Source organism: Dromiciops gliroides, chromosome 5, assembly GCF_019393635.1.
Source record: "Dromiciops gliroides isolate mDroGli1 chromosome 5, mDroGli1.pri, whole genome shotgun sequence".
Lineage (NCBI taxonomy): Eukaryota > Metazoa > Chordata > Mammalia > Microbiotheria > Microbiotheriidae > Dromiciops > Dromiciops gliroides.
Genome location: NC_057865.1, coordinates 286,811,499 through 286,835,373, shown reverse-complemented (window position 1 = coordinate 286,835,373; position 23,875 = coordinate 286,811,499). Strand labels below are relative to the sequence as shown.

Below are 23,875 nucleotides of genomic sequence, written 5' to 3'. Positions count from 1 at the left end.
TTATGTTGTGTGTTTTTTTTAATCTCCACATTTCCCCCAGGACCTAGTAAAGTACACTGTATACAATGGGTGCCTAATGAATGTCTGTGGAATTAAATTGTTGGTATAATGCCTTAAGATTTTTTTGCCTTAAGATTTACAAAGCCTTTTTTCCTCATGATCCAGGTAAATCTAACAAGTATTTATTTATTTGTTTGTTTGTTTGTTTTTAGTGAGGCAATTGGGGTTAAGTGACTTGCCCAGGGTCACACAGCTAGTAAGTGTTAAGTGTCTGAGGCCGGATTTGAACTCAGGTCCTCCTGACTCCAGGGCCGGTGCTCTATCCACTGCACCACCTAGCTGCCCCACAAGTATTTATTGGGTACCTACTCAGTGTTGGACGTCTAGCCCACCGAGGATAGAAAAGAAAATAAAACTACTCTTGCCTTACTGGAGTTTACATTCTTCTAAAAGAAAATAATATATAGGCAGATAAAAAAATGCAATTTTCTGGGACTTACTTGCTTTCATTGGTATAGGAAACCCCTTTTCCCAACAGACATTGGCACCTACTCCTTGACTTCTGGTTTTGGAGGGTTTCCTTGAGCCACACAAAGAGTTGGGACTTGAACCCAGGTTATTTTTTAAAATCTAAAGTCAATTATCCATCCACTTTGCTTACTCCCTCTCAAGACAATGTGAACTATATACTAAGTAAATATGAAGTAATTTGGGGGAGGGAATGCATTAACAACAGGTCTGATTGGGGAAGGCCTCATGGGGACCTTGAGACACAGGACTAGAACCCAAGGTCTTCCAACTTGCTGCCAGTATCCAGATGTTTCTCTCTGTCAAATCAAGGAGGAAGATGACTGAGGGGAGAAAGGCCACTGGCTTTGGCAAGGGGAGGCCAGCCAAATGAAGAAATACAGTCTTGGATACCAGTGAGAAAAGAAGCCTCCCTTTCCCTGCTTCTCAATGAGCTTGCATCAGATGGCTGCTGGCTGAGAGGGAAGGGGCATCCCTGAAACCAAGGAACGTGCTACAAAGCTGTCATCGGCTGAGCCTCGATAGAAGTTTACCTGAAAGTTTTGGTGGGAGATGCTCATAGAGTCTGTCTTACTGGGTTTGATAGACTGACTTCTCTCTGGGTCTGGTTTTGCTTTGAATTGGGTCACTGGGATCCAGAGCCTGAGCTCTTTGGCAGAACCTTGGAGAGCGGCACAGGGGCAGGACTCATAGGTGGAAGGGTCAGGTTCAGTGAAAGCTGAGCTGGGCTGTTCTTGGCCCAGGGCAGCTCCCAGTGTTGTTTCTGCTCATGGTTCATTTCAAGGCCTGTGCTGTGAACAAACAGGCATCTTTGGGACTCAGCTCTCCCTGCCAGGGGAGGGAGTAATCCAAAGCTCTGGGTAAGGTCCGGATCGTGCCTCTCTGACTCTGAAATACTTCTGGATTTCTCATTAGACTTGACTCAGGCTTGGAGCAGTAGGAGGAGCCTTAGAACATGTAACATCATGGCTGGGAAGGGTCTTACAATATGTGATGGAACAGCTGGAGGGGATCTTAGAACAGGGAATGTCAGAGCTGAGAAAAGCCTTAGAACATGGAATGCTAGAGCTGGGGGAACTTAGAATATGGAATTTCAGAATTGAGAGAAACCTTAGAGATGGGAGGGGCCTTAGAACAGGGAATATCAGAGCTGGGATGATTATAGGACCATAGATAGATAAGTGGAAGGAACCTCAGAGACCAGGGCAGAATTTGAACCCAGGTCCTATGACCCAAGAGTCAATGCATAGAACATTGAGAACTGATGCTAGACCAGTTATTTGAGTTGAAACTGATAGAGGTTGTATTTTACAAATGGAGGACTAGAGATCAAAAGATATGCCCAAGGTCACGAAGACCATCCATTGGTGAGCCAGGACCTGAACTCAGATCCTTTGGTCCCAAAGTCCATGTTAGCACTCCACTCCTAAGGTTGTCTAGGTAGGTAGGGCCAGCAGATAAGCCTCGAATGCCAGGCTGATGAGTTTGTCTGTAGGCATCTCTCACCTACATAGAGGTAAGTGTACTAGAAATGTTTTTAAAGGCCCTGTCATTCAGAAACCTCAGGACCTCTTCACCCCAGCCACATGGGGTGTGGCAGCTGGAAATAGAGTGCACTGAATCCTGGAATTTTTCTGAACCCTGGATTTTGAATCAGGGATGTGGGCTCAACTCTTAACCCTTCCAGTTCTTTAGGATTCTAGCTGGCCTAGGGTTGGGCTTGGAGTTAGAAAGATCTGAGTTCAAATTCAGCCTCACACGCTTACTCAGTGTGTGACTTAAGTTTCCTCTCCTCTATAAAATGGGAATAGTAATTGAACCTATTTCAGAGTTGTTGTGAGAATCAAATGAGATAACATGGGGAAAGGTGCTTCGTAAGTACTTATATAATCATAACAACTGTAATTATTTATAGAAATGCTCTATAAGTTATTAAGCACTTGCTTAACTTTAATAAGGCTTGACTTTACGGGATTTCACTTTGATCTAGACCTCAGTTTCCTCACCTGTAAAATGGGGGGGGCATGGACTAGCTGGCCTCCAAGGTCCCCCCCCACCAGCTCCAGAGCTAGGGTCCTTTGATTTCTATCAGCTCCCCATGTTGAGTTCTTGGTGACCTCAGGCAGCTCTTTTTCCAGGCTCCTCCTGAGGTGGTCTCTGAGCCTTTGCTCACTCTTTGCTCCAATGTGGCAGCCCTTCTCCCTTTTATGAAATCACCCAGAGCCTCCACTTCCTTGAAATTCCAGCTCAAGGAGCCACCCCTGATTAACCCTGCACCGCCAGCAGGAGCTTTGCCTGCCTGCATTCCTGAGCACAGTCTGTCCCTGCCGGCACTTGTCTATGGAAGAATGTTCCCAGGCTGTTTAGTGTACAAGGTGTGACTAAGCAAGGCTTATGACAGAGAATCACAGAACGTCTCCACTCAAAGAGCCCTTAGTGATTAACCTGAATCCCATGTTCCCAACCTGAGGGTTCTCTTTAAATCCTCCTTCTCCCTCGGGTCTCACATACCATTAGTCACCAGGCTCTGGTGATTCTATCTCAGTCATTTCTCCACTATCCATCCTTTCTTCTCCAATCAATCAAACAAACAAGCATTTATCTCACATCTGCCACCTACCAGGCATTGTGCTAGGCATGGAGAATACAAAGACCAAAACCAAGCCATCTCTATTCTTTACAAGCTCACATTTTATCAGGGAAGCAACAGAGGTAGAAATCTATATACAAATTAAAGACTAAGCAAATTGGTGGGGAGTGGGGGCAGAGCACTCATTTTCATATAGAAAATGGCACTTGAGCATAGTTTTGAAGGAAACAAAAGGGTTCTAAGAGGCCATGGTGAGGAGGGATGGAATTCCTGCAGGGGGATGGCCAGTACAAAGGCATGGAGGTGGGAGATGAACTGATATAGGTGTGAAGAACAGCGGGAAGGGCGTTTGGCTGGATTGTACTATGAGGGAAAGGAAGTAATGGGGAATAAGGTTGGAAAGATAGGTGAGGCCAGGTTGCAAATGGCTTTAAAAGGCAAACAGAAGTAATAGGAAGCCATTGGAGTTTAGGATGAGTGGACTGGTCTTTGAGGGCCAGTCTTTGATTCATATGAAGATATTCCTTGCCTGATTTCAGCCCCACTGACCACATGGAGGGTTCAGGATTTGACATTGTGTGATGCCAGAAACTCTTCCAATTTGTTGTGGAACTAGAGGAATTGATGACTGGGGATTTGGTGGGTGGGGATGCAGTAGATTGCTCTTTCTTTTCCTTTGCAGCTTTGAGGACCACCCTTTCTCCCACCTAACTAGTGGCAGCTGGGAGCATATGGCTGTTTCTGTCTCACCTATTTAGGTAACCAAGAGAACAATGACTTTGTGAGTATCTCAAGGTCTGGAGAGATGGTAGGACACCCATGGGCACCTTCCACATCCCTGGCCCTGGAGCAGAAGGGTCAGGAGAAAGTGTTAATCTCAGCAGAGCCACCCAATCCAATGGAAAAACTGCCCAAACCAGTAGCAGCTCAGCTCAGCTGAACATCAGAGCAACTTTCCATTTAAATTAGTGCCTTCACTCCCCATGTGCCTTGCGTGTATTTGTGAGATAAAATTGGTCCTGGGCTTTGGGGAAAATGTTTTGTACCAATTTTTCTTGCTATAATCCCTTTTCTAAAAGTTAATCATGCCTCCTGATTAATCAGGAGCACACTGGTAAGGGCCTGTGAACAAACAGTCCTTCAATGTTTCCCAAAGAAACCTGAAAAAAAAAAGTAATCCTTCCATCCACTGGTCCTAGTTTCCCTTCCTGGGTCAAGCAGATTAAGTTCAACCTAGTTTCTACATGGGGACAGCTTGATGGCACAGTGGATAGAGCACTGGCCTTGAAGTTGGGAGGACCTGAGTTCAAATCTCACCTCAGACACTGACTAGCTGTGTCACTTAACTAGCAAGTCACTTAAGCCCAATTGCCTTAAAGAGATGGGGCCATCTCCAGTCATCCTGATACATATCTTGCCACTGGACCCAGATGGCTCTGGAGGAGAGAGTGAGGTTGGTGACCTTGCACAGCCCTTCCTCCCTTAAATACAATTCACTGCAAGTCATGAGAATGACTTTGAGAATGAAGGACAAACAACAACAATAACAACTTTCCACATGACAGATGCTTGAAGACAGCTAGCTTGTCTCCCTCAGCCTTCTCATCTCCAAACCAAATATCCCCCAGGCCATTCATGAGTCAACAATCTATTGGTATGAATTAAAAAAATAAACTAGAATGTGTTGTAAGCTACCTAAAGGTCGAGGATGACTTTCCTGACCTGGAAATCAGGGGGCCTGGATTCTAATCCTAGCTTGATTACTACCAAGCTGTGTGACCTTTCCCTCTCTCAGTTTACTCCTTTTCCAAATGAGGGTGTTGGACTGGATAGTCTCTTGGGTCCCTTCCATCTCTATTATTGCAGGATCCTATGATCCCCTCTAAATTTCTGGAAAGTCTAGGTGGAGGGGATGAGTTCGAGGTCAGGATCAAGGGAAAGGAAGGCTAGGGGACTGTGCAAAGGCAACAGACTCGCCTAAGTATTCTTTCTCTGTCAGCTTTTCTCCCCCCAGGGAACCATAGCACTAGAAGGGGCCCTGGGGAATCATCTAGTAGAGCATTCCTGTGGCTGACTTTCTGAGAAAACTGGGTACGACACAGGATTCCTAGTGTTCCAAGAAACCTTGATGTTCCCCAGTTCTGTAAGAAGATGGCAATGCTACTGATCTTTTCTCTTCTGGAATGTTCAATATGAGATCCCTCCTCTGTCAGAAAGGCTCAGGATACCCAACAGTTGGGGGAGGGTGAAGATGGGCTTAATTTGCTTTGTTTTGTTCTCAGTCTTGGAAGATCACATAATGTATCCCCCTTTTGTGGCAGGGAAAAGGATGGGATAGAGACAAGATTATTGAGCCTGGAGTCAGGAGACCTAGAAACTTCTCTTACCTTTGCCACTAACTGGCTGTGTGACCTTAGATAACTAACACCTTCCCTAGTTTGACTCCCTCATTAAAAAAAAAATGTTTCGGTGATATCTTTTGTTTTTATATCGCCTACATTTCCCAGTCTTATCTCCCCCGCCCCCTACCATGAGACATCCTTTATGACAAGGAATAAAAAAGAAAATAAAAACCAATTAAGCAAAGTTAACCAATATATTAAAAAGTCTGACATTGTATGCAGCGTTCCACACATGTAGACCCTTACCTCTCAAAAGAAATTGGGGTGGGAGGCAACCAGGTGGTGCAGTGGATAAAGCACTGGCCCTGGAGTCAGGAGGACCAGAGTTCAAATCTGGTCTCAGATACTTGACACTTACTAGCTGTGTGACCCTGGGCAAGTCACTTAACTCCAATTGCCCCATTAAAAAAAGAAATTGGGGGCACCCCTTCTCATATCTCTTCTTTGAGGTCAAAATTGGCCATTTTAAACCTCCTCATTTTACAAATGCATAAACTGGGGCTCAGAGAATGAAGTGACTTGCAAGGTCACATGGGTACTGTGGGTCCATGGTATGATTTGAATCTATGTCTTCTGATTCCAAATCCAACCCTTCCTCTTGAACCTTCCATTTGTCCCATGGGAATTGAGAAAGGTAGTGTGTGTGTGTGTGTGTGTGTGTGTGTGTGTGTGTGTGTGTGCAGTATTCCTTACTGTCATGTCTTTTAAGGCAGCATTTACTAGTTCCTTTCATATATTTCAATCCATCAAGTCTTTCCAGTCCTGATTAGTTTGGGAAAGACTAACCTAGTCCAATCCCCTCGCTTTCCAGAATAGCAAAGTCCCAACCCAGAGAGGAGAAGTGTCTTGCCTCCAGTCACACAGCTAATTCATGGCAGGGCTTGAACCAGAACCCGAGTTTCTTGACTCCAAATCCAACATTCTTGCCTCCATATCGCCTCCTCTAGCACAAAGGGGGAAAGGAGAATCAGTAGGTCAACAAACATTTATTAAGTGTGTTCTATGTGACAGGTATCCCAGAAACCAAAAGTGAACTGAGTCCCTACCCTCGGGGAACTTCCATTCTATCCACGTTGTGTAATACAAACAAAATGAACACAAGGTGTTTAGGCGAGCAAGGACACCAACATCTAAAAGGACTGAAGAAAACGGTTTTTCTTGAAGGTGGCAGGTGGATGGAGTTCTGAAGGGAACCAAGGATTCTCAGATGCTGAGATGAAAAGAGGACCGATGACGTCGCGGTAACGTCTTGACTTGGGTGTGAATTGATTGGACCGAAGTGGGGCAGAGCTGAGAAGTCATCAACCCCACTCTCTCCTCCAGCGGTTAGGACAAAAGTCAGGATGACCGCCGATGTCTCGGGAGGCAATGAATGACCTTGGTGTCTTCTATGTCTGACCAAGCTCCACAACGCCGGCTTCCACCGCTTTCATGACAGTCGGAACGAATTGTTCTCATCAGCCTATTCTGCGGGGAGGAGAGAATGCATTTCAGGCATGGGGGACAGCAGTGGAGTCACAGAGATGGGGAATGATGGAATTTAGAGTGTGCGGACCGTGAGTAGGGTGGGAAAGAGTCTGAAAGAGGGGAAAGAGGGACCTGCAGGCATCGGTAGAAAAAGACATTCTTGGGAAGTGGAGGAGAAGAAGAGAGGATTGGAAAGGAGAGAGGAGGAGAAGGGAAGGGGAGGAGGGAAGATAGGAAAGGGAAAGGGACAGGAGGAGAAGAGGAGGGGAGAGTTGAAAAGGAGAGTGGGGAGGGGAGAGAGAGAGAGGATTATTAATGGATTTAATGGTCCAAATCCCAGGCTAGCTACAGAGGTGTAGTAACCAGATCTCCACGCAAACAGCCAAGAGATGATCAGAGTCTTCCCTAGGAGATCCAGTAGCATGACCCTCAAGCCAGCCAGGAATGATAAAGAGAAGATAAAAGGAAAGAAAGGAGGTATCATCTGAATGCACCCAGACAGGCAGGCAAGACCAGCCAGGACTTGTTCTTAATCAAAAGATATTTATTAAATGCTTATTGTTGTACCAAGGAGGTACAGTGGATAGAGTGCTGGGCTTGGAGTCAGGAAGACTCCTCTTCCTCAGTTCAAATTCAGCCTCAGATACTTAGTAGCTGGATGACCCTGGGCAAGTTACTTAAACCTATTTGCCTCAGTTTCCTCCTCTGTAAAATGAGCTGCAGAAGGAAATGGCAAACCACTCCAGTATTTTTGTCAAGAAAACCCCAAATGGGGTCATGAAGAGTGGGACACAACTGAATAACCACATGTACCAAGCATTGTGCTAAGCACTGGAAACAAAGAAAAAGGGGAAATTGTCTCTGTCCTCAGTGAGCTTACATTCTAATATAGGAGAAAACCTAACTAATTAAGTATATAAAGGATATATCCAGAGTAGATAGAGCCTTCCTCTCTAAGGATACCTTCTATCAGTTGGGGGAAGGGCAACTGGGGAAAAGGAAGCATTTAAGCCAAGTCTTTTTTTTTCCCCCTCGGGGCAATGAGGGTTAAGCCCAGGGTCACCCAGCTAGTAAGTGTCAAGTGTCTGAGGCCAGATTTGAACTCAGGTCCTCCTGAATCCAGGGCAGGTGCTTTATCCACTGTGCCACCTAGCAGCCCCCCTATCCCCCCCCCACTGACAATTTAACAATCTTCTCCCCTTTGAAGCTTGCTCCAGCACACCCTGGCACACAGCTCACCCTCCTCTCCAGTCTACTTTCCCATATCTTCCTTTGCACTTTCTCTTCCCAAGCTTCCCTGCCCCTGCCAAGGACCCTCCTGACCAAGCACCCCTTTACCTCCTCCACCACTTTGAACTTGCCCTCCATCTTGGTAAAGTAAGCACAACTCCCTCCATCTTGGTGAAGTGAGCACAACTCCTCCCATCTTGTGGTGAGCATTAGCTTACCAATTAAAGCACATCCTTGCTACACTCACCACTTCAATGACTCTTCCACAAGAACATATTGTGTAATGGCATTTATTTAGGGAGACTTCAAAGCTTCCCTGATTTCAGGAAACTGTTTGGTCATTCAGGTCAAGGTATCTTATCAAATTAGCCAGCCCTTCCACCATCCCTCCCAGTCTCCTTTTGCCTGAAGCCTCCCCCCACCTTTGTGGTTTAAGCATATATAATATAAACTTTGGACTTTTGTTTCTTTTGGGAGTCTCCATCCACGTGGGTGGGGCTCCCTTGCTGTAGAACGCAATAAACCCAAGACAAATTTGGTACTCCAGGATCTTCTTATTCCTGCATCACCCACAGATACCTATACAATAAGGGAATTGGGACTGAGAAGTACTTTTCTGTTGTAAATCTATGACCCTTGTGCATGATGATGTTATGAGGTAGACATTCAATTAACAAACCCATTTTATAGATGAGGAAACTGAGGCTCAGAAGGGTTGTAGGACCATAGATATAGAATCAGAAGGCTTCTTAGATCCCATGGAGGCCAAAGTGCTCATTTTGCACATTAGGAAAGAGGCACAGAGCAATCATATGATCATAGATCTTGAGCTGGAAAGTACCCTAGCTTTCATCACTGAATGGGTGTTGCCTCAGGGAAAATGAGATCTGGAAAAGACCTCAACTTAAAAAGGCCAAGGTCTCCCACTGCATCTGGAGCTATCTCCAGCATCCTTGCCACTGGACCCAGATGTCTACAGGGGAGATGGTGAGGCTGGTGACTTTCCACAACCCTGCCTCATTTAAATCCAATTTACTGCAAGTCATGACATCACCTGCAGATGTGAAGGACAAACAACAACCACCTTAGAGGGTATTTCATCCTCATTTTGTAACTGTAGCACAGACAGAACGTGTGATGTGCCTGGCATCTCTCAGCCTATCAGTAACAGAACCAAAATAAGGACTCAGGTCTCCTGCTAGACTGCTGGGGTGTACCTCTCAGTCTGGTCCCCACATCTCAGAGACATTTCACAGAGGAAATTCACAGAATGTCCCTTATGGCGAGGTGGAGTAGTCACCTGCTTATGGGGTGTGAGAAATATATTTGGAGAAGCAGGGAATCGGTGCTTATCCAAAATATCCCCCTTCCACTCTGTCCACCCCTGCCCCCAACTCAACTTGCTATCACAGTACTGGAAATTTCCCATCACTCCTTCTCACTGAAGCTTCACTCACACCGGACCCCTTGAATGTCATGGGGAGGGGGTGACATATACAGCCCTGGTCAACCATGAACATCTAGCATCGTGCCTGGCACATAGCTTAATAGATATTTATTGGCTGACTGGACATCTCAAATTAATTCAATAGCTGGACATGGCACAGTGGGGAAGGATTAGTGAGGAAGGAAGGAAGGAAGGAAGGAAGGAAGGAAGGAAGGAAGGAAGGAAGGAAGGAAGGAAGGAAGGAAGGAAGGAAGGAAGAAGGAAGAAAGAAGGAAGGAAGGAAGGGAGGGAGGGAGGAAGGAAGAAGGAAGAAGGAAAAAAGAAAAAGGAAGAAGGAAGGTAGAAGGAGCTGGAGGTCCCAGTTGGGGGGTGCTGACTGCAAGGAGCAGGGTGGATAAGCACTGTCATCCCCCATTTAAAGATAAGGAAACTGAGACTCAGGGATGTTAAGTCCTTTGTCCATCTGGTCCAATCCTGTCATTTGAGAGATGAGGAAATAGAAGTCTAGGGAACTCAGGCAAAGTCGGATAGGTAAGAAATTGTACAATAGGGCTCCAGATCTTGAGCTCTTTCCACTGCACCACATTAAATTATAGATTATCATAGACATAAAACTAGAGGAGATCTCAGAAGTCATCTAGCCCAACCCCCTCATTTTACAGATGAGGAAACTGAGGCTGGGAGCTACTAAGTAACTTGCTCAAGGTCATATGAGTAATAACTAGGCTCTTAGCATCACAGAAGGAAGCTTAGAGGTCATCTCATTCAATTCTCAAATTTTACAGGTGAGGAAACTGAGGCCCAGAGAAGCTAAGAGACTTGCCTGGAATCATACAATCAACCAATCTAATCCAACAAGCATTTATTAAGCACCTACCATGTGCTCAGTGCTGGAGATACAAAAACAAACATAAATTGGTCCCTGCCCTCAAGGGACTTCCATTCTATCACAGGAAGTAAGTGATAGTCAGACTTTGAACCCAAGCCCTCTGACTTTTTTTTGCAGGGCAATGAGGGTTAAGTGACTTGCCCAAGGTCACACAGCTAGTAAGTGTCAAGTGTCTGAGGCCAGATTTGAACTCAGGTCCTCCTGAATCCAGGACTGGTGCTTTATCCCCTCTGACTCTTTTCACTGAACCACATATCCTTTAACACAGCTAATAGATTTCCAAGCCAAAATTTTAATCTATTTTCTCACTCTGCATTCAAGTGTTCTACCCTCTACACTGCACTGCCTCTTCACAGGAGGTTTGAAAAATCTCTTCTTATTTTGGCTTAGAGATAAAATATCCCATGGTGGGGATGCTGGCTTGGGGGAGGGGGAGGGGGTATTGAAAAGGGAAAATCAAAATAGCAACCCACTCCCTCCTGAGAAATGCCCCCATCCCGCACTGGCTCATTTCCTGTTGTCCTCCTGACCCAGAATCCATCCACAATGTTTTCTTTCCCTTTCTATTAATACCTTCCTCCCAGCCTCCCAAGTCCTTCCCTGCCTCGATACCACGCCCGTCCTCCCTCCTCCCTCCTCTGGCGGTGCCCTTCTACCCAACCCCCTCTGCTATTAATGGTGGAGAAAGGGTTGGGACAAGTAATGATGCCCTTTCTAAGCCTCTTCTCCAAGCTGGTTGCAAGATCTCTAGTGTTTGGTGATGGGGAGAAGTGCCATTGGATTATGAGCTCCTTGAGAGTAAGCACTGCCTAGTATGGTGCCAGGCACGCAGTAGGTACTTAATAAATATTTATTGACTGACAGCCTGTCAGCCATCATACTCTCCCCTCACCCACATGACAAGCCCCTATTCACTTCTTCCTCTCCCCCATTCCCTATGCCAAGTATTTGCTATTCCTGCTGATTCTCCTTGTTTTAATGAGGGTTCTAGAGAGGCTGCATGGGGCAGCAGATAATCCAGCTGGTCTCAGGGTCAGGATGTAGGGTTCAAGTCCTAGTCCCTACCCATAATGACGCGTGACCCTGCACAAGTCACTTTACCTTTTGTGCCTTAATTTCCTCATCTTTAAAATAAGGGGGGAGGGGTTGTACTTCCTGGCCTCTAATACCCCTTCCAGCTCTAAAATCTGTGATCCTCCATGTTGTTTGTGTGACAACAAATGGGCAAGTCATTGAACCTTTAAGTGCCCCCAGACAGCTACCTAAGTCTTTACATTTCGGAACCAGTGGGAAGTAGAATCTCTCAGCAGGTGTTCGCTATATAGGTTCAGTAAATAATGATGATAAGGAATAGGTGGAGAATGAGGACAAGGAGGAGAGGAAGAGGAGGAGGAGGAGAAAGAAAGGGGGAAGAGAAGGAGGTGGAGGAGAAAGTGGAGAAAGTGGAGGAAATGAAAGAAGAGAACAAGGAGGAAGAGAAGAGGGAGGGGGAAGAGGAGAAAGAGAAGGAATAGGAGGAAAAAGAGGAAGAGAGGAGGAGGAAGAGAAAGAGGAGGAGGAAGAGGGGGAGAGAAGAAGGAGGAGGAGGAAGAGGAGGAAGAGGAGAAGGATTTGGCAGCTGAGTGGAGAATGGAGTGGAGTGGGGAGAGACTTGAGGCAGGGAGAGTCACAGAGAAGTTGGATACGACTGCTCGTGGAGAGAGTTCCCACAACTGAAAAAGGAATGAAGAAATCTCAGGTCTTTCCCATATTTGGTGTTTGTGTGCACATTCACTCCCCCCATTACCCGGTAAGTTCGTTCAGAGACAGGACAAGCCCTTATTCATCTACATGTCTCTCGTGCACCCTCGGAGCTCAGTAAATGTTGATGGAACAGAACGACTCCATAAAGATGAAACCACCCAAATGTGAGGCCAACTTGTTCCCTGGCAGTGCCTGATCCCACCCCACGCCTACCCACTAATGAAAGATGAACCTATTTAAATAGGTATGGGCGTGGGGGGGGGAGAGAGAAAATAGGAGGAGTGAGAAATACAGCTCATGTTTTTCTCCATCCCTCTCCCCCCATCCCCAAACACATCCTTCCAATTCCTCTCCCATCTTCTACATTCTACTTTGACACCCTGTCTTCCCACCCTAGAGACCTTGTTGCCTTGCAGGGGATGAGACTCTGAGGCCCTATTTTTCCAGAACAGATAGCCCTTCTGTAGGGGCCATTTGTCTGAGTAATATATTTGAGAGTTCTAGAAAGGCCCCTCTCTCCCAAATATCCCCCTCACTAGTGCCTGAGAGTGAACCGCTAGAGTCTTTCCTTTCTAGAGGCCTCAGTTTCCTCCTCTGTAAAATGAGAGGGTTGGACCACTTGGCCCCAGCAGTCCATTGTAGCTCTAGCTTTCTGAGCCTATGATTTAAAATCACTTCCATTCTTTCTGCCTCAGTTTCCCATCTGGGTAAAATGAGGGTGATGGACTAACTGGCCTCTAAGGTCCCTTCCAGCTGTAGATTTGCGATTCTTTCCCAGAGAAGCTGTCCTCTTTTAAAATGCAAATCCCTTAAGAAGATTTAACACCTTGTCAGCATCAGTCACTAACACCTTGGTGTAAATTATGTTATTGGTCCATTTCCAATGGAAATTTTGAGGTTGAAGAGGGTAGGAGAAAGGTAAGATGACAACAGAATAATAATAACTTATGTTTCTATAATTCTTTCAGGTTTAAGCAGCCCTTTCCTCCACTACATTATGGGGGAATAGGGAAAATACCATTTTTACAGATGAGGAAACTGAGGTTCAGAGAAGAGAATTGACTTGTCCAAGGTCATAGAGCTAGTGACGTCCAGAGCTGGGACTTGAGCCCAGTATTTTTTTTTTAGTGAGGCAGTTGGGGTTAAGTGACTTGCCCAGGGTCACACAGCTAGTAAGTGTTAGGTGTCTGAGGCCGGATTTGAACTCGGGTCCTCCTGAATCCAAGGCCAGTGCTCTATCCACTGCGCCACCTAGCTGCCCCGAGCCCAGTATTTTTGAAGTCTAGATTTTCCCATCTTCCTCTGTGTCCATTTTGGAGCATGGGTTCCTTCCCCTGTCCCCTCAGTCAGGACCTTAGCTATCTAGTCCTCCTCTCCCCATTTTATAGATGATAAAATTGGGACCCAAAGAGGTACAGTGCCTTGGAACACAGGCTACAGAGACGTGATTCATGTCTCACTCCTCACCTGGAGCACTTTCAATAAACCACACTGCCTCAGAAAGCCCAGAGGACAAATTCAAGATTCTACAATCATAGATTTAGAGCTGGAAGGGACCGAAGAGGCTGCCTAGCTTAACCCTGCTTCATTTTACAGATGAGAAAACTGAGGCTGAGACGTTAAGGTATTTAGGATCATACCATCAGAAATCTCAAGGTGGAAAGAACCTCAGTTACTAACCCTGCCCTCCAGAGAGGTAGAAAGTGCATTAGATTTGGATTAAGAAAGTCTGGGTTTGGGACAGCTAGGTGGCACCATGGATAGAGCACCAGCCCTGGAGTCAGGAGACCCTGAGTTCAAAGCCGGCCTCAGACACTTGACACTTACTAGCTGTGTGACCCTGGGAAAGTCACTTAACCCCAATTGCCTCACCAAGAAAGAAAGAAAGAAAGAAAGAAAGAAAGAAAGAAAGAAAGAAAGAAAGAAAGAAAGAAAGAAAGAAAGAAAGAAAGAAAGAAAGAAAGAAAGAAAGAAAGAAAGAAAGAAAGAAAGAAAGAAAGAAAGAAAGGAAAGGAAAGGAAAGGAAAGGAAAGGAAAGGAAAGGAAAGGAAAGGAAAGGAAAGGAAAGGAAAGGAAAGGAAAGGAAAGGAAAGGAAAGGAAAGGAAAGGAAAGGAAAGGAAAGAAAAAAAGAAAATCTGGGTTCAAATCCCAGTTTTCCAGTTACTCTCTGTGTATCCTTGGACAAGTTGTTTAACTTCTCCCTCCTCCTCCATAAAACGAGGAGGCTGAACTAGCTGGCTTCTAAGGTCCCTCCCAGCTCCAATTCTGTAATCTCATGATCCATGGCACCTCTTGAATGGGGAGAAGATGGACTTTGAAGTATAGCAAACCCATCACCTTCAGGAAGCTCAAAGCACTAGAAACAGATCTCCAAGGAAGAAGTCAGCCTGGAAATGGCGAATATAATGGAGAGACAGAAGCGGTGACAGAGGGACAGGGCAAGGTCTGCCCTTGTAGTCTAAGATCGGCAAGAGGAGCAGAGGAAGGCTCAGGGCATGTTGAGCCAATTTTCCATCTATGGAGCATTTGTTTGTGTGAGGAAGAAACAAGAATTGCATAATTACACAGCAAGCAGTGGATAGAGTACTTGCTCTGGAGTCATGAAGACCTGAGTTCAAATGCTACCTCACCTACTTATTCAGCTGTGTGTCACTTAACCATTCTGAGCCTCAGTTTCTTCATGTGCAAAATTAGGATAATAATAGTACCTATCACCCAAATCAAATGAAATAATTGTAAAGTTCTTTGCAAACCTCAAAGTGATCTACATATCTGTTAGAGCTATTATTGTTATTTTTATTATACAAGATCCTAGAATCATAGATTTTAAAAGGGATAATATCTTAGAGTTTGCTTAGACAGATACTCTAGAAAGAAACTGAAGCCCACTGAGTTCCAATGACTTGCCCTGGGTCACACAGCAAATAGGCATTAGAGGCAGCCCAGCTCTGATAGATTGCTTAGTCTCTTCCAGCTTTGATGTCTGCTCTGGGGGATGAGGAGGGAGAGGGGACAGAGCAAATCCTTAGGAACCCCACCTAAGAGCTCTGCAACCTGGGGCTTTGGGAGGCAGCTCCAATCACATTGAAGTTGGAAGGAGGGGACTGGGACTTGCAGTTCCTTATGGGTCTGGGATACTAACTGATCTTTACCTAGGCCAAGTCACTTTATCTCACTGGGACTTACTCCTTATTTGCAAACCAAGGGGTTTGGACTAGATAATCTCTAAGGCCCCTATAGACACGGACATCCCCTGTTCTAAGGCCCCTCCCATCCCTGGTATTCCTTGTTCTAAGGCCCCTCCCAGATCTGACATTCCAGAACTTGTCCCAAGCTACTTACTTAAATCAAAGGCTGGCGCAGTCTCTCTCCTCTTTAATTACTCCCTTTCCACCTGCTAGTGGGGAGTGAGACCAAGTGGTAGGTCTTCTCTGGAAATACAGTTGGTTCATTTCATCTCATTGTGTCCCTGGAAAACAAATTAGATGATGGGGGTGGCTGCCACCCACCCCAAAGCTTCCCCCCTTCTTTCACCTCCTTTCTGGCTTTTCTCAGTCTCTCCCTCCTTTCTCCTCCTTCCTCCCACCTCCCTCTTTCTCAAATGCAGAAAAACAGCAGTCCATCAATCACAGCCTGTTTGGAATGACAGCAATGGAGTCATCTCCCTCCTTCTCTCAGCAGCAGCCACCTTGGAAACTGAGCTGAGGCAGGCTTGGTCCTGAGCCATCATAGGACGCAACTCCCACGTTGCTGCTGTCATGAAATTCCTGGAAGTCTGTTTTGGGTTACACAGGGAGAAAAAAATTATATATATTTCAAGTGCATTTTCTCTAAAAAAACCCACAAATACATAAGCAAGCAAGCCAAGACCATTATGCTTACTATGATTTTAAAACCAAACCAAAATGGTGGCCTCAGAGGCTTGCCCAAGATCCCATGGCCAGTAGATGGGCCAACCTGGATTTGAATTCAAGTCTACTGACACACATTCCAATGTTCTTTCCATCACACAATGATCAGAAAGGATAACACAAGCCTAGAATCCTAGAATCTTGGAATAGGAACAACGGGACCACAGGATCTTGGGATTCCAGATTTGTTGCATCTTAGAAACAAGTGCAGAGGCTCCTAGAATCTTAGATTAGGAATAGTGGAATGCTGGAATCTTGGAATCCCCACTCCACGGAATCTTATACAAGATCACAGAACCCCATCGTCTTAGAATGATGGCTATGGAATCCCAGAGTCTGAAGATCCTACATTCCAACAGTCTTGGGAAACAGCCTCAGAAGGTACCTGAGAAGTCATCATTTCAGCCTATTTTTCCCAACACAGCAATCCCTCCCTGACACTTGATCATTCCTTCTCTGTAAAGAACATTTCTAAGTGACAGGGAGTTCTTTGGATCACCAGGTCAACAAATATAAATTTAAATACCATAGGTATCATTTTTCAAATGAGGAAACTGAGGCACAGACAGGGTCAAGATCCTAAGGGCAGTAAATGGAAGAGCCAAGATTTAAACAGCCACCCTGCTGAGTATTCTTACAGCCATGGTTATTGTGCCAGCCTCTGTCCAACATGTTGTGATGTCATGGGAATTTCTGACTATGGGGGAGATGAGGCACAAAGACTGAAATGTGTGCCCACAAATTCCCAAATCTATTCTACTAGGGGAAAGGTTAGCAAGCCCTTACTTCGCTCCACTAAACAGGGAGTGTATAAAAAACAGGGGGTGTTGACTGCCTGCTGGAACTGGATGAAGACACCTCCATCCATCTCCCTTCTCTACTCTACTGCCTCTGATTGCCAAGAGCTATCACTGTGAGCAAAGCCTTGTCTCAGGAAGGGCCTCTTCTAGGAAACCTTCCCTGAATGCTCCCACTCACCTTCCGACCCCCCAGTTCTCTATTCTTCATGGAGGCAGGATCAGTCGATCAGCCGATCAACAGACATTCATTAAGCTCTTGTGATGATCCAAGGAAAGACAGTTGCTCCCTTCAAGGAGCATGCTGATGACGGAGAGACCATGTGTCAATAACTAGGTATATTCAAGATATTTGCAGAGTAGAGAGAAGGCCATCTGGGACCGGCTGACAACGGAAGGTCTCCTGCCCCTGAGGGGCCACTTACTATGTATGTAATGCTGAGCATGCACACCAAGTCTTGACTCCCTCTGCAGTACCACAAGGGAGCAAGGCAGGATGGCGTCTAAGGGCCCTTTCACCTCTCATTCTCAGGTCCCATGCCCAGAGGTAGGCACTGGGAGTCTTCTGTTCCTCCTGTATCCTTCCCATCATGTATACACTTGGGATAAGTTCATACGTGCTTTACATTCATACATTAACTCACTGAATCCTCACAGTAACCCTTTGAGGTAGGCAGCGCAATCATCCCTATTTATGGATGAGAGAGCTGAGCCTCAAGTGACGGAGAAGGGACTTGTTCTCCCTCTCAGCCTGAGCAGCCGAGCTACAGGGGTGGGAAGACAGTGAGCGCAGGCAAAGGCCCGGGTGAAGTTACCTGCCTCCCTCACACTCTGAGTGCAGCAGATCAAAGCAGGCAGAAGGGAGGCATTGACCCGTGACCCTGAAACATGCACATTACTAGAGATAGAATTGAAGAATCCAAGAATCCTAGCTTCATGGAATCTCAGAGACGGGTCCCAAGCAGCCTGGAGCCTTAGACCACATATGCCAGAGGAAGAAAAAGAAATCAGGGAAGATTTCTTTGCACCTGAGCAGGATGGCTGTGAAGGGGTCTGTGATTCCTGGATATCTTTCCCCTTGCATGTGTATTCTCCTGGGGACTTTTTTTGGTTATTTTTTTTAGTGAGGCAATTGGGGTTGAGTGACTTGCCCAGGGTCACACAGCTAGTAAGTGTCAAGTGTCTGAGGCCGGATTTTAACTCAGGTCCTCCTGACTCCAGGGTTGGTGCTCTATCCACTGCACCACCTAGCTGCCCCATGGGACATCTTTTTGCTAGGCTGGGCTGAGAGCTGCCTGAGATCTCCGACCCAGAAAACACCAAAGATCTGAGCAACGATTCTGTACTACAAGGCTAGTGAAAAACAGCTGTGTCTGCAAACACCATCTGAGCCTTTATTCCTCTCTTCTCTCCCACTCTGCATCAGAGATCCAGGAACCCCAGCATCAAAATTTGACTACTGATCAAGATTTCAGGTTCGGTACCTTTTATCCATCATTCAAGTTGATACAATTCAGTAAGAGAGCTTCATTAGGCATTGTTATCTCCCACCAGTGGTCCTCTTTGGAACAAGGAAATAAGGTTAAGCAAAGTAAATCCACACATTGGTCATGTCTGAAAATCTAGGCCTGTAGCCCGCCACCTCTCCAGCAAGGGTCAGTCAATAATCAGTAAACATTGATTGAGTGCCTACTATGAGTGAGGCACTGTGCTAGGCACTGGGGATACAAATAGGAAAGAGAAAGAGTCCCTGCTCTCAAGGAGCATACAGTCTAATGGGAGAAGACAAAACACAAAAGAGGCAGGAGTGTTTCAACATTCTAGGTTCATGGATTTAGAGGTGGAAGGGTATTTGGAAGCCATCAAGTCTAAACCATAACTTTGTAGATGAGGAAAATTAAGCCCAGAGAGGTCACTGGACTTGCCTAGCATCACACAGCTAGCATATGTGTGAGGAAGGATTTGAACTCAGATCTTGCTCACTCTGAATCCAGCATTCTATCCGCTGTAGCACCTAGAGGCCTTCAAGTCCAGCCCTTTCATTTTACAGAGGAGGACACTTGGGCCCTGGGGAATGGAGTGAATATCCCTTCTTGCCCTTGATCTAGGAAGCTACCTGTGTGACCTTGGGCAAGTCTGTTCATTTCTCAGGGACCCAGTTTCCTTCTCCTCTTCTGCACTTTGCCCCCGTTCGTCCCTTGGAACAGTGATCCCTCCCCATGAGGCTTTGGATGGGGGAAAGGAAAGGAGGAAGCTGCCCCTCCTGTTGTCACACTTGGGATTTGGGGGCCTTGGATTAGACAAAGATGCACCAAATGGACCTTTACAGCCCACTCACCTTGGGGGGCCCCTAGCCTTGTGCCTATTGGGCAGTCTGACCCCACTGCCCACACAGAGCCTCAATGACAAACCTCACACACAGGAAGGAGAGAGATGGGAGAGAACGACTTTCTAGGATCAATAAGAATTCAATGAAGCTCAGCTCAGTTCAGCAGCTAGTACATAGTGTGAATAAATTGAAATGAAGAAGACCTGAGTTTGAATTTTTCCTCATATTCCCTAAGAGGGACACCTTGGTGACACAGCCCTGGTCCTGGAATCAGGAGGACCTGAGTTCAAATCCAATCTCAGACACATTGTGTGACCCTGGGCAAGTCACTTAGCCTCAATTGTCTCAAACATCTCGGACCATCTCCAGCTGCCTTGATGTCTATCTTTCCACTGGACCCAGAGGAGAGTGAGGCTGGTGTCTTTGCACAGCCCTCCCTCACTTAAATACAATTCACTGCAAGTCATGAGAATGACTTTAAGAAAAACTTGTCCTTTCCTTGTAAACCAAGCTAAAAAGGAGAAAGGCAAATATATTTTCCATTTATTTTACACTGTTGCCTGTCTTCTCTGTGGTTCTTTCTTCTCCTCACACGTGACCCCCATTGTCCACGTCTCCCTTTATGCAGACAGGCTGTACCTCTCCCCTAGGGTTCACTCCCTCCTTCCCACTGACTCTTAAAAGTCCTATTTTCCTTCACATCTCAGATCAGACAAGGCATTTCCTGATTCCTCTAGGTCAGTGGTCCTCAAAGTATGGTATAGAGGGTGGGAGGAGGGGCCCTTGTTCTGTGCCTCAGTTTCCCAGTCTGTAAAATCAAAGGCAGTTGTTCTTGGGCCCTATAGTTCCAGCATTCTTTTCATTGTCCAACAAGAAATCCTAAGCCAATTGTAAAGATTTTCTTTTCTCTATGGTTAAGCAATAGACCAGCCACCTCAATAGACCAGAGCTCATGTTTTAGAACTCACATCTTGACAGGAATACACAATGGACAAGCATGCAGAAGCACAAGGTGCGCGCGCGCGCGCACACACACACGCAGACTCACGAGCTCTACACACTCTGAAGGCAGAGGAGATCAACACTCCCGTACACGTGCCTGTGCCCACACATACACACAGGCGCCCAACCAGGAAACACACGTGAACACACGAGGCTCTTGCCAAATGCAATTAACACCCAAATCCTTCCAACTACCCACAATGGAAGCAAAGGCCAAGAGTGATTCAAAGGCAGGTATTTTCCACATCAATGGGCCTATTTATTGCATTAGCCAGGATTGGATACCCTCTTCTCTCTCAGCTGCTCTTTCAACTAGGCAAGCCAATTAATCTCTCCCCAGCTAATCGATGCCTCCCTGGCTCCCCAGAAGGTGGATGAAGGCATTCATCTGCCCCTACTTCAAAACAAATGACATTTCCCTTCCAGCATTCACCTATCTTCTCTTTCTTCTCCCCTCTTCTTCCCCTTTCCTATTTCTAGCCTCCCTCCATTCCTAATTTCTCCTTCTCCCCCTTCCCCTCCCCTCCCTCTTCTCACTGAGTTCTGGTAGCTTACATGCTTTTAGCTTTAAACCTAGAAGCAGAGAAAGGTGCGTTGGTAGACATTTAACAATCAGTTCCCTGAAAACACTTGATTAATGTTTTCTGCATCACTTTCTTACATTTAGATGATCATCAAAATAGTAAATCAAGCCCTTATTTATAGTGTTTGCTAATTTTGGAGGTGTAAATTCTCACAATGAAAATTTAACAATCAGCTCTGACTGGCTGGCAGCTCACCCTTAGCTAGAAGTGATCTTAGATATCCAGATGCAGAATTTGGGGGGGTCTGAGAGGCAGTGGGCTTAGAAGCCAGGTCAATGAATAGAAATAGAGGGCACACTTTCCCCTCCATGACTTGGGGGAAAGAGACACAAAGGTCTGAAGTTCATGTAAATCAACCTGGAGAGCCAAAGCCAGGCAAGTCCCCATTCCATGAACATTTACATTGTCTTTCCAGAGCACCATTCTGAGCGATAAGCCCACAGATTCATACACTATTTAGGAAAAGAGAGTCACAGATTAAGAGCTGGCAGGCACCCAGAGTTCATCGTGTTCAACCTCATTTATAGATGAGAAAATTGAGGCCCCAGGAGGGTCCTGCCCAGGGCCACACAATGGACGTTTATTTTTATTTTTATTTATTTTCGTTGGGCAATGAAGGTTAAGTGACTTGCTCAGGGTCACACAGCTAGTGTCAAGTGTTTGAGGCTGGATTTGAACTCAGGATCTCCTGAATCCAGGGCTGGTGCTTTATCCACTGTGCCACCTAGCTGCTCCCACACACAGTGGACATTTGAGCTGGATTCCAAACCAGCTTTCCTGAATCTAAGACCAGAACTCTATGTGTTCAAGCATGCTCCTTCTTCCTTTTGTCCTCCCTCCCCCTTGCCCTCCCTGTCTTTGTTAAATGAGATGATATTTGTAAAGTACTTAGTGTGGTGCCTGGCATGTGCTTAATGGACGCTTGCCCCTCCCCCTCCTTCCTTCCCATCTTCTGTTCTCCCTTCTTCCTTTCCCACTCCACTCCCTTGCTCTTCTCCTCCTCTTTTCACCCCCTCCATCTTTTCTTCTCCTTCTGCCTTGCTTCCCTCCTACCCCTTCTCCTCCATCGTTTCCTTCTCCCTCTTCTCCATCATCTTTTCCTCTATCCTCTTTGCCTTTCCCAACCCCCAGTGTCTTCCCTTTTCTTTTCCTCTTTTCTTCACTCTCCCTTCCCCTTCTCTCTTGTTCTCGCTCTTGCTCTCTCCCTCTCTCTGTCTCTCTGTCTCTGTCTTTCTCTTGCTCTCTCACTCTCTGTCTCTGTCTCTGTTTCTCTCTGTCTTTCTCTTGCTCTCTCCCTCTCTCTGTCTCTCTGTCTCTGTCTTTCTCTTGCTCTCTCCCTCTCTCTGTCTCTCTGTCTCTGTCTTTCTCTTGCTCTCTCCCTCTCTGTCTCTCTGTCTCTGTCTTTCTCTTGCTCTCTCCCTCTGTCTCTCTCTCTGTCTTTCTCTTGCTCTCTCCCTCTCTCTGTCTCTCTCTCTGTCTTTCTCTTGCTCTCTCCCTCTCTCTGTCTCTCTGTCTCTTTCTCTTGCTCTCTCCCTCTCTCTGTCTCTCTCTGTCTTTCTCTTGCTCTCTCCCTCTCTCTCTCTCTCTGTCTTTCTCTTGCTCTCTCCCTCTCTCTGTCTCTGTCTTTCTCTTGCTCTCTCACTCTCTGTCTCTGTTTCTCTCTGTCTCTCTGCGTCTCTCTCTCTTCCCCTACCTTTGGATAACCTCCCCCTCCCAATGCAGCCCCAGATAGCTGGAGCACAAGTTATTTGATGGAGAGCAGCGAGATGGGCCTGGAAAGGTCACCATAGGCCCGCAGAAATCTAAGCTGACCTGCTAGCCCAGGATCACTTGGTCAAGTACAACCAGGTCTTCATGATCCTTGGGCACTTTCTTCTCTTCTGGGAAACAGTCTGCTCTGAGAGCCTGACCCTAGGACCTTCCCCTGAAACCCTGTAACTGATCCCCCGCGTTCCAGACCTCAGCCGAGCCACTGACTTCTGATCTCCTATATCCCTGACCTCCGCTCCTGTCAAGGAGTTGGCCCCACTCTCTGCCCAGATGCTCCCTTACAGACAACTCTTTAGGATCAGCCGGCCCCCGGGCCAGGCCTATTTGGGTACAGGTCTCACCTGGGGGAGAAGACAATGGAGGCATCGAAGCCAAGGCAGCAGCTGTCATCTCAGCATCAGTCCTGGTCCCTTCTGCTGATGCCCAATGGCTGGCCTATTCCTGCTCCCTTAGTTGTTGCTGTTGGCCTTGGGCCTTTTTAAGGCGGTATGGTTAGTAGAAAGAAGACTGTGATGTGGAAACCTGTAATGCCTCTCCCCAAAATTGTTATGGGAAAAACATTTTGTTAAAGTGATGGCGGAGGGGCAGCTAGGTGGCTCAGTGGATAGAGCACCGGCCCTGGAGTCAGGAGGACCTGAGTTCAAATCTGACCTCAGATGCTTAACACTTACTAGCTGTGTGACCCTGGGCAAGTCATTTAACCCCAATTGCCTCACCAAAAAATATATATAAATAAATAAAGTGATGGCAGATCAGAAGGAATACTTAGTTTGGAGTTAGAAGACCAAATCCCTACTCTATCACTTAGCATACATATGGCCTTCAGCAAGTCACTTCCCTTCCCTGGGCCTCAGTTTCCCCATCAGTAAAATGAGGGGGTTGCCCTCTGATATCCTTTCCTGCTGTAGATCAGGGATCCTTCTATCCCTCCTTGGGTCTCAGTTTCCTCCCCTGTCAGATGAGGGGCTTGGACCAGATGCCTCTAAGATCCCTTCCCTGTGATCCTATAATTCTATCATATCCCTTGCAAAGGAAAAGATCTCTAAAGGCCCCAAACCTCTAGACCACCAGTCCTGAGGGGCACAGATGGTATTCTCATCATTGCTGATGATCAGAGGTAAGGGCCTATGAGGGGAAGGTAGGAAATGAGGAGTGAACTACGCTGGAGAATGGGATTTGGCTTTC

The 23,875-nt window shown here is 46.3% G+C and overlaps 1 long non-coding RNA gene across 2 annotated transcripts; it reads right to left on the bottom strand.

The window, feature by feature from the left end:
* Positions 1–6,499: 6,499 nt before the first annotated feature.
* LOC122729702 lies at positions 6,500–23,338 on the bottom strand. 2 transcript variants are annotated; one of them, XR_006353349.1, is made up of 5 exons: positions 23,032–23,338; positions 17,187–17,309; positions 15,928–16,072; positions 15,640–15,766; positions 6,500–6,987 (listed from the first exon to the last, which is right to left on the bottom strand). It is a non-coding gene; the product is annotated as an uncharacterized LOC122729702 (long non-coding RNA). The 2 variants fall into 2 exon arrangements; XR_006353348.1 differs by having other exon boundaries at positions 15,986–16,072.
* Positions 23,339–23,875: the final 537 nt, after the last annotated feature.